Source organism: Salvia miltiorrhiza, chromosome 7 (genome assembly GCF_028751815.1).
Source record: "Salvia miltiorrhiza cultivar Shanhuang (shh) chromosome 7, IMPLAD_Smil_shh, whole genome shotgun sequence".
Lineage (NCBI taxonomy): Eukaryota > Viridiplantae > Streptophyta > Magnoliopsida > Lamiales > Lamiaceae > Salvia > Salvia miltiorrhiza.
The window spans coordinates 49,423,364-49,429,824 of record NC_080393.1 but is presented as its reverse complement, the minus strand read 5'-3'; the positions used below and the strand labels follow the sequence as shown (position 1 = coordinate 49,429,824).

At 41.2% G+C, this 6,461-nt stretch overlaps 1 long non-coding RNA gene across 1 annotated transcript; it reads left to right on the top strand.

Moving 5' to 3' along the window:
* Positions 1-853: 853 nt before the first annotated feature.
* On the top strand, positions 854-6,259 carry LOC130994616 (uncharacterized). The gene is made up of 4 exons (XR_009091823.1): positions 854-1,558; positions 1,650-1,765; positions 4,815-4,883; positions 5,506-6,259. It is a non-coding gene; the product is annotated as an uncharacterized LOC130994616 (long non-coding RNA).
* Positions 6,260-6,461: the final 202 nt, after the last annotated feature.

Here is a 6,461-nt window from a genome sequence, read left to right as displayed (position 1 = left end):
ACACAAAAGATGAAACAGACTAAAGGGTCGAGCCTCGTTAAAACCTCTGCAACGAAAACTCAGAGGGAAAACCCTTGCAGAGAAAAAAGAGTACTTGTCTAAACAACATCTGAAGGAAGGGAAAAAGCAAAAAATAAAACAAGGAAAGAGGTGACGCGGCCACGAGCTCCGGACTAACCATCGCCAAGGCCTCGACACCCCAACCGACAAAAGGGGAAGACAAGATCCACCGAGGAATTACGTCCTGACCATCGCCCATCAAAGAATCCATGACTTCCCCAACCGAAAAGATAAACGCGCCCAAAGGCACAAACTAGCAGCGGCGCAAGACAAGGCAGCTTACCATGACACACGGCCGCCAACCATAAAGAAGAGCCAGATCCTGGCTCAGGCAAGCCCACAACAACGCGACCCCGAATCAAATTCAGCCAACCATAGATGAATAAGAAAAAATGAGAAAAAAATATCATTTTCTCTTTTTTTATCATATGTTTACTAGAGATGAAAAGATGAGAAATGTTGGAAACTATATTCACACCCCTACCCTAGGATAATATTATCCAACTGTTGTGCCCAAAAATAACACCTTGCAAAAGAGAGTAACAAAAACACGAGAAAAAAATGTAAAAACGTAGAACTTTATGCGGTATTGATCTAGCGTAAGGCTTATAGAATATCTACCCATTCAAACTCAAAATCAAGCATTAAATGCTCTTCAAACTCCTTTCCCTTGCATTCTCCTTGGCCGAGAGCCGTTAGTGGCTACCAGAAGCCTTGGAAGCGTTACTTCTAGTGAGATGAGAGAGGCATGCGCAAACTTGTTATGGTAATAATAGTGTATATAAGGGAAATGGGGGAAAATAAGAAGAGTTTGGGAAGAGAGATAGAAGAGGAGAGAGAGAATTGCAGATTTCCAAAGGCTGCGTATTTCTTTCATCAACTAGGTTTTGTAATCCCCAAAAGTGGGACCCAACACAACAACTTAAAATAACAATTTAAATAATTGGAAATCCCCAAAAGTGAGATTCCAAAGCAACTTAAACAAAATATCACAATTAGCCACTTTCAACATTATCTTTAGCCACACACGTGTAGCCTCCGATTTCAATCTTTGCTTTTGACTTTTCCATCAAATTCCCACCCAAATTATTCATCTCTTTCTCCATTCCTTGCATCCCAGAATTAATTACAGTCGATCCTTTCTTCTTGCAAACTCTAACCTTCAAATCCACTATCTTCTCTACTATTTCCATGACAATACCTCCCGCCGCCAGAGATCCTTGTCCCCAAGGATCGATCTTGCCGAAAGATTTCACCATGAATGCCTCATCTTCCCAGCTAATTGCTTCAGTATCACTGGCCGACCAAAGAACCAATTTTTGTGGAAATTTCACTCCACCTCGTTCAACCACTCGCTGGTCCAAGAATCCCACCGGTGAAACACAAAAGGTACCGTCTTCAGATAATGGGGGCAGATCTGGTAAAACCTTGGCTGACGGACTGATGACTCGTTTGAGGAGAGAGACGTGGAATACCGGATGAACTCGGGCTCCTTCAGGTAGGTCCAGTTTATAGGCCACCTTTCCAATTCTTTCAATGATCTTGTAAGGCCCATAAAAATGGGGTGACAACTTAAGGTTCTTCCGTAGGGCGACTGTGGACTGGCTGTAGGGCTGTAACTTGAGATAGACAAAATCGCCAACCTCAAATTCTCGTTCAGTGCGCTTCTTGTCAGCAAAAAACTTCATACGACTCTGGGCTGCAAGTAAGTTTTCCTTCAATTGATGCACAAACTTCTGTCGTTCTTGCATATATTCTTGAGCTTTTGTACTGGTGGTAAGAGATTGGGACTGCAAATTGAAGTGTCGAGGAGGAAAACCATATAGAGCTTGAAAAGGGGAGGTTTTGAGGCTGGTATGACAGTTAGTGTTATACCAGAACTCAGCTAGGGATAACCACCGTGTCCACTGCTTGGGGTGGTGGTGAGTCATGCATCTCAAGTAGGTTTCTAGGCATTGGTTGACCCTCTCAGTCTAACCATCCGACTGAGGATGATAGGCCGAAGACATATCCAATTGAGTTCCCATTAATTTAAACAACTCCTTCCAGAACAGGCTTGTAAATACCTTATCCCTGTCTGAAACAATGCTAATAGGTTGGCCGTGAAGCTTGTAGACATTGTCCAAGAATACCTTAGCCACTGATTGAGCCGTATAAGGGTGTGATAACGCTAAGAAGTGACTGTACTTAGTAAACCTGTCCACTATGACCAATATAACATCCTTTCCCAGTGATTTTGGAATTCCCTCGATGAAGTCCATAGAGATGTGTGACCAAACCTGATCAGGGACTGGGAGAGGTTGGAGAAGGCCTTGGTATGATCCTCCAATGGCTTTATTTTGGTTACACACAGTGCATGCTGCAACCCATTCATTAATATCATTCTTCAGTTTAGGCCAATAGAACCATCTCTTAACTCTCATATAAGTACCTAGAGTTCCAGAGTGACCGCCGTAAGGAGATTAGTGGAGTTCCTTTAGGATTGTTTGTCTCAGATCTGAATTCTCCCCAATAACAAGCCTTCCCTTATACCTGAGTACTTCTCCATGTAATGTAAACTCAGGATAGGCAGATGGATTGATTGCTTTCGCCTCTAAGATGGAAGTAAAATACTTGTCACCCAGGTAACTAATAGTAACTTGCTTCATCCATTCTGGAACCATGACAGATATAGCATAACAATCATCCCCTCTCACTGTTATTCGAGAGAGAGCATCAGCAGCTTTATTTTCGAGGCCCTTCTTGTAGCAGATTTCATAATCAAGGCCCAACAACTTTGGTATCCATCTTTGTTGAGTAGGAGTTGTAATCCTTTGATCCAACAAGTACTTTAGGGCTTGTTGATCTGTGTTAATATAGAACTTGTGACCTTGCAGGTAATATTTCCACTTTTGAACTGCAAGGAGAACAGCCAGAAATTCTCTTTCATAGATAGATAACCCTTGATTTTTCAAACATAGTGTCTTACTCAAATAAGCTAGAGGTCTTCCTTCTTGCATAAGGACAGCCCCTACTCCCTTTCCACTAGCATCTGTCTCAATGACGAATGGCAGTAAAGTCTGGTAGCCTCAATACAGGAGTAGTAGCTATAGCCTGTTTAAGGGCTTGAAAGGCAGCATCAGCTTCTGAATTCCAATTGAAAGCCCCCTTTTTTAATAAAGAAGTTAAGGGCCTGCTAATGGACCCATAGTCCTTCACAAATTTCCTATAATAGCCAGTGAGGCCTAGGAAACCTCTTAATTGCTTTAGTGTAGTGGGGGCTGGCCAATTAACCATACAACTTATCTTTTCAGGGTCTGTTGCTACCCCTTCAAAAGTGATAATGTGGCCTAGGTACTTCACCCTTTCTTAGCCAAACTGGCATTTACTCTTCTTGGCAAAGAGTTGATGGCTTCTTAACAATTCAAGTACGGTCTTCAAATGACTTAGGTGCTCCTCCCATGTTCGGCTATATACCAAGATATCATCAAAAAAGACTAATACTGACTTTCTCAAATGATCCTTAAAAACCTGATTCATTAAGAATTGAAATGTGGCTGGTGCGTTACATAACCCAAAGGGCATCACCACAAATTCAAAATGCCCATGATGAGTACTAAAAGCTGTCATAAATCTGTGCTCAGGTTTTACTAAGATCTGAAAATAACCTGACCGTAGATCAATTTTAGAGAAAAACCTTGCTCCATGTAATTCATCAAGAAGCTCATCAATAACTGGTATAGGGTATTCATGTTTAATGGTTAAGCTGTTTAAATATCGGTAGTCAACACACATTCGCCAAGTAGAATCCTTCTTTTTCACCAACAAAACAGGCGCTGAGAAGGGGCTCCTGCTATTTTGTATCATTCCTGACTCTAAGAGTTCCTTGACAATTCTTTCTATTTCTCCCTTCTGATTATAAGAGACCCTGTAGGGAAATTGGTGTTTTGGGAAGCTTCCTGGTTTCAAAAGTATCTGGTGTTCAACCTGCCTGTGTGGTGGAAGTTCTGTAGGTTCCTTGAAAATGTCCTGATATTCTGATAAGAGGCTCTCCAATTGGAGTGGTGTCTCATGTTGTATTGCTTTCAATCTCACCCAATATACATCTTCAATGTCATCTAATGCCGAATGCATCATTTGGAATAAGGTAGGGCCTGATATTAGATGGCAGCTTGTATCTTTAGTTATTGCCTGCACCTTAACCTTCTTCCCCGAAATAGTGACAGTGAAAGTCATCTGCTCATAATCTAGCTCTATGAGGGTGCATGATTTTAACCAATCTCCCCCCAAGATTAAATCACAACCCTCAGTAGCTAGCAACCTGGGTGAGTAGGTAAATTCATGATCCTGCATTTTCCACTTGAATCCAACCACTCTAGTAGAGCTAACCATCCTTTGGCCATTGGCTACCTTGACTAAAATTGGTTTTGCCGGTTCAATCTTACAGCCCATCGCTTTAGCTGTAGACTCCTTGATAAAACTTAGGGTACTGCCCGAGTCTATAAGAATGTGTAGCTTCTGTTGGCCTACTACCCCACACACCCTCATAGTAGTTAAGCCACCTTCCCCAGTAATAACATTTATAGCCATTTGAATTTCCTTCATATTAGTGTGTTGCTCAGGTTCCAAAACAGGCGCATTTAATACAGCTTCAACTTAGGCAGCCTCTTCTTCATCCTCAGTCATAATCATATTAATCACCCTTTCTTTACACCTGTGTCCTGGTGTGAATTTCTCATCGCAATTATAACACAGTCCCTTTTCCCTCCTTGCAGCCATCTCTGCAGCAGTTAAGAGATAGAAGGGTCTTTTTGATTGCGGGGAAGGAAACTTGTTCTGCATAGGTTGGTTGGATTCTGTTCTCTTAAATGAACTTGTGGTAGTTGTATTTGGCCTCCCAGTAAATTTAAGCTTCCTTGTTATAGCCTCCAAGGTGTGCACTTGTTTCTTTCCCAACTCAATAGTTTGAGCCAATGTGGTAGGTTCAAACATGAGTATAAAAGCCTGTAGTTCTTCACTTAGCCCACTAACAAAGCTTGCTATATAATACTCCTCAGAATACCCCGACTTATTTAACATAGCCATACATGCCCTGAGTTCTTCAAACCTTTCCACACATTCTTCATAAGACCCCACCTGTTTCAGCTTGTTAAACTCAGAAATGATCTTTGCTTCTTTTAGTTCCTCAAATCTAGCTGAAATAATTTCCAAAAATTGTGCCCAACTGACACTTGACTCATCGAGTGATAAATTCTGGAACCACTGTGCTGCCTTACCATCAAAATGCATTGATGCCAAAACTACTTTTTGGTGATCTGGTATGTTTGGAATAAGTTTGAAATATCCTTGACATTTGAGCATCCAAGATCTAGGTTGTGTCCCATCAAATCGTGGAAAATCCAATTTAGGAAGAGGGTTAATGAGGTTGTTACCTGACCCATCTGATTGCTGTTTGTATTTGTACAGGGTCCTTGGATTTCCACCGCTTTGCCAATCCTCAGGGGGGGTTCCCTAATATTGATCCACCATCACCAAAAGGCGATTTCCCACGGTCAAAACTGGTTAGCTGTAGTTGTAGTGAGGCTAGAGTGGTTGTAAGGTGATCAAATCTTCCAGCAAAATCTCCCAACTGTCTTTGAACTTCTGATGTAACAGTAGATAGTTGCTCTTGTAATTTCATTTCAGCTGCTTCCCTTTTCATAGTCTCTGTTTGTAAGATTTGATCCAATCTTTTCTGTGCCTCTAACAAATCCTTAAACCGCGTAGCATCAGCCATTACCAAGAACGTGGCTCTGAGATACCAATTTTTATGGTAATAATAGTGTATATAAGGGAAATGGGGGAAAATAAGAAGAGTTTGGGAAGAGAGATAGAAGAGGAGAGAGAGAATTGCAGATTTCCAAAGGCTGCGTATTTCTTTCATCAACTAGGTTTTGTAATCCCCAAAAGTGGGACCCAACACAACAACTTAAAATAACAATTTAAATAATTGGAAATCCCCAAAAGTGAGATTCCAAAGCAACTTAAACAAAATATCACAATTAGCCACTTTCAACATTATCTTTAGCCACACACGTGTAGCCTCCGATTTCAATCTTTGCTTTTGACTTTTCCATCAAATTCCCACCCAAATTATTCATCTCTTTCTCCATTCCTTGCATCCCAGAATTAATTACAGTCGATCCTTTCTTCTTGCAAACTCTAACCTTCAAATCCACTATCTTCTCTGCTATTTCCATGACAAAACTCTAGAGGCATAAAGAAAGTCCTAGAAGCCTTCTTCCTCTTGTTGGTTGGCCATTTATGAGAAATCACTTTTCTCTTCTTTTTTAGGCTGCTTAACTGGTTCAGGGGAATCTGCAAGATATTTTTTTTCCTCCGCTATATCCTTAGGGTGTAGTTACTTTGGTTGTAAATTTTTC